This window comes from Jaculus jaculus, chromosome 10 (assembly GCF_020740685.1).
Source record: "Jaculus jaculus isolate mJacJac1 chromosome 10, mJacJac1.mat.Y.cur, whole genome shotgun sequence".
Lineage (NCBI taxonomy): Eukaryota > Metazoa > Chordata > Mammalia > Rodentia > Dipodidae > Jaculus > Jaculus jaculus.
Window position 1 is genome coordinate 64059562 of NC_059111.1, and position 4630 is coordinate 64064191.

General features: G+C 36.7%; 1 non-coding gene across 1 annotated transcript; it reads left to right on the forward strand.

Annotated features, from left to right (window-relative positions):
* The first annotated feature begins 3489 nt into the window (after positions 1-3489).
* LOC123464284 lies at positions 3490-3622 on the forward strand. The gene has a single exon (XR_006639513.1). It is a non-coding gene; the product is annotated as a small nucleolar RNA SNORA9 (small nucleolar RNA).
* Positions 3623-4630: the final 1008 nt, after the last annotated feature.

Consider the following 4630-nt stretch of genomic DNA (forward strand, 5'->3'; position numbering starts at 1 on the left):
AAGAAATAATAACTTTATGTGGGTAAAATCTCTAAATGTAAGAGCTGAAACTATAAAAGAGAAAAGGTTCATGTAAATTTTGGCAATGATTTCTTGAATAAGACCCTGACTGCAATAAGAGAGAAAAGAGACAGATTGTAGTCTGTATCAAAATTTAAAACTCTTATCTACAAAAAGGAACTATATCAACAAAGCTAAAGGGCAGTCCATGAACTAAGAACAATATCTGCAAACCATATATCTGCTAAGGGGTTGATATACAGCATATACAAAGATATCCTGCAGTCATCCACAAAAATCTGAATTTAAAGTGGGTTAAACAGGCATTGGTGGCACAAGTCTTTAATCCTAGCACTTGGGAGGCAGATAGAAGGATTGCTGGGGAGTTCAAGGCCAGCCTGAGATTAGAGTTCTTTCCAAGTCAGCCTGGGCTAGAGTGAAACCCTACCTTGAACCACCCCCCGTCAAAAAAAAAGTGGGTTAAAGACTTAAAAAGACCTTTTTCCAAGGGATGGTCAATAAGCTCATGCAAAGGGGTTAAGCATCACTAATTATCAGAGAAATACAAATCAAAGCCACAATGACCTATTACCTCACATCCAGTAGAATACTACTATTATATACTGATATATAGGTGTGTATGTATGTATGTATGCATGTATGTATGTATGTATGCATGTATAGTAGAATAACAAGCACTGAAAAGGGAATGTAGAAGATGATCTCAAAGAGGGTGTGTCAAGGGGCTAGAACTCAACAAGTAGGATAAACAATCTGGCCAGCAAGTCCCAGGGATCTGCCTGTCTCCACTTCCCCAGGGATGGGATTATAAACACCCAGTTATTTTTATGTGCATCCTAGGGCTCAAACTTACCTTCTAGCTCTTAAAAGGAAAGAACTTTACCCACTAAGATACTTTGGCAGCCTCTTAGATATTTCTTGTATACACAAACAAATATTAACAATATTAAATTTCTACTCTGAAACCTCAAAGCAAAAATTAAATTCGAAGAAAGCCAAAAGAAAACACAGTAAGATCAAAGTAGGCATTATTGAAATTGAAAATAACAAAAATCAGAAATTAATAAAGCAAATAATTATTCTTTGAAAATATAAACACAATTGATAAACTACTAAACAGGCAGCATGATGTTTATTTTCTCATTGGACATGAACCACTTACCAAAGAAAACTGATTATCTCACTAATCTTGAAATCATTATTTTATAACTTGAGTACTGCTAAGACAACTAGGGATATGTGATTTTGTTGATAACTTTAGATAAAAATTTGAAAGATACATAGGTGTTTCTTGAAGAGTGAAGATATTGAACATATTGTGAGTACATTCAATAAAATAATTATTGAATAAGCATAATTTGTGAAAAATTATCCAATCCTTGGTAATTAAGTCAAGAATGTTGTAGTTTAAATGCAAATGTCCCCCATAGACTCATGCATTTGAGTGCTTATTCCCAAGTGGTGGCACTGTTTAGAAGGTTGTAGAACTATGAGGAAGTGAGTCTTGTTGGAAGAAGTCAGTCCATAAGAGGCAGGCCTTGAGGTGTTATGCCCAACCCCATTTCCTGTTTCCTTTCTGCTATGCTTTCCCCTCCATAATTGACGGTATTCCCTGGAAATGTAAGCCAAAGTAACCCTTTGTTTCCTTCATTTCCAGTCAGTTATTTGTTCGCAACAAAGAGAAGGTGACTAGTACACTACTTCTCAATGCCATGGTGGATCATTAGCTAATAAAACTAAGGATGATTTGATTCTTTCAAAACTCAGACTGGCACTTTCCCTTGTGCTTCATTTTTCCCCTCACTTTTTAAAAAAAAAAAATTTTATTTATTGTTGGGTTTTTGAGGTAGGGTCTCACTCTAGCCAAGGCTGATCTGGAAGTCACTATGTAGTATCTGGGTGGCCTCGAACTCACAGGCCCCTCACTATTTGTTTACTGACCTCATACTAGTGAAATTAACATTACTTTGTGGATTTGTAGGATGGGTATCTCCCAGGATTATCTTTTGTTTTGTTTGTCTCCATTGTGAAGTAACCAGTTTTACATCTAACTTAACAACTAAATTCTAGCATTACTTCATTTAATATTTTATTCACATGCATAATTCCGTAATTTTTTTTCTAGTGCTGGGGATGAACCTCAAGGCATTGCACATGCTAAATTCTGTACCACTGAACTATATCTTCAACCCATAAATGCTTTTTGAATTAGCTTTAAATTGATTTTAGGAGCTACTACTTCATAAGTCTCTCATATTTTTGTGTTTCTTATGAACAGAAGCCAGGAGTACTGACTTCTTAAGAATGTTGGTATAGCAGCAAATAGCCCTGGAAGACACAGTATGTGCTTCCAGAGCAAACCACAGATTTGCTTCAAGTCAATAGATGTCCATAGGTTTCCCTGCAGATCAGAGGTGTTCAATGGTTAGTGTTTTGTCAAAGATCCAGGTTGTCTAAGCTCTGGCTTCTAGAATGCAGTCAGCTGTATGTACATAGATTACTGAAGTGTGTCATGTCTCAGTGGGCATTTGGGCTAAGTCACATTCTATACCAGAAGCAATGTCTACTATAGTGATCATATCTGCAGTCTGATGAGCACCTTCTATGCAGAGAATCTGTTATGTGTGTGGTCAGTGTTTGATTATAGCAATGACTGAAAATCTGGTTTATCATTTAGTAATCTTTGCAAAATAGTAGGGACTCTGTCAGGTGAGAGATGACACTGACTATGACTTGCTTTTCTGTTTCACTATGCACTTACATGGCCGAAAAAAATATTTGTGTCCATGGGAAAGTTGACTGGCTCTGTGGTCTGGACATGGAACTCTGTGTTCTGTCTGCTTTGTCTTGTGTCAGAGGTACTAGTGTCAAGACTACAACCTTGCTGTGTGTTCTAAAGATGAAACGAAGTCTTCATCCTCTTTTTAAAAATTAATGACTTAGTTTTTGTTATTTGCAATCAGAGAGAGACAAGCAGAGAAAAAGAGACATGCAAAGAGAGAGAGAGAGAGAGAGAAGAGAGAATGAGTGCACGAGGGCCTCTAGCCACTGTAAATGAACCCCACATGCATACACCACTTTGTACATCTCGATTTATGTGGATACTGGGGAACTGAACTCCAGTCATTAAATTTTATAGGCAAGCACCTTAACTGCTGAGCCATCTCTCCAGGCTAAGTCTTCACCTTTTTGTGGGGTAATTTCAAATATTTTTCTACCTCCAATGGGAGTTAACAAGTTAGATAATTAAGTCTTTTAAAAATATTTATTTGAGAGAGAAGGGAGGAATGAATGGGCATCCCAGGGTCTCTTGCCACTCCAAACAACTTCCTGATGCATGTGCCACTTTGTGCATCTGACTCTACATGGGTACTAGGGATTCAAACCTGAGCCATTAGGTTTTCAACCAAGCACCTTAACCAATGAGCAATCTCTCCAGCCCTGGATAGTTCTAATTTAGAAAAAGAGCACCAAGCCTCGAGTGCACTTGGGTCTGCAGTGACCCTGTGCACTGCTACAGTGCTTGTCAGAACAGCTTGTGAGATGGCTTGAGACTTTGTTCTGCCTTCTCCAGGACAAGTTATAAAAACTTCAGACAATAGTAAAAAAATAAAGTTAAAAATGAAAATAAATAAAGAAAAATGAAAAGAGCTTATACAACTAATAAAGTCATAAATCTAATGTTTCTAAAGTTTTTAGAAATTAAAGAAACCAAATTTTAATATATTATGTGTGCTATTCTTTAGAAAACCTTTCTAGAGCCACTAATACAGAATCAATCTTTATATAGGATTCCAAATTCAACATAATCAAGATCAAACCTGGGACAAATTAGACTGGATTGATAATTTAAATTTAAACCAGGATTTCTTGCTTTGTCACTGTTAATAAGAATACAAAAAATAAGCTGGGCGTGGTGGTGCACGCCTTTAATCCCAGCACTTGGGAGGTAGAGGTAGGAGGATTGCCATGAGTTCAAGGCCACCCTGAGATGACAGAGTTAATTCCAGGTCAGCCTGGACCAGAGTGAGACCCTACCTCGAAAAACCAAAAAAAAAAAAAAAAAAAATCAAATTCTTGAAAATGTATCTCTCATTACACTTTCTTTAATAATTTTTTTTAATTAATTATTTATTTATTTGAGAGCGACAGACACAGAGAGAAAGACAGATAGAGGGAGAGAGAGAATGGGCGCGCCAGGGCTTCCAGCCACTGCAAACGAACTCCAGACACATGCGCCCCCTTGTGCATCTGGCTAATGTGGGACCTGGGGAACCGAGCCTCGAACCGGGGTCCTTAGGCTTCACAGGCAAGCGCTTAACCGCTAAGCCATCTCTCCAGCCCTCTCATTACATTTTCATTTAAACACAGGTTTGTTAATCCTAAAATAAGTTGTGGGAAAAAAAGAAAACTTTTAAACCTATTAGAATTAATGTATGAAATCTTGAAAACTTAAATTTATGTGTTAGTAGTTAAAATATTTTGTCAAAAATATTTACGTGATGATACCAAAGAGACACAGAGTTGATTTTTTAACTAAAATTAAATCACTAAATTTTTTAATCTTATTTTATTTTTTCTCAATTTTTAAAAACATTTTCCATGATTA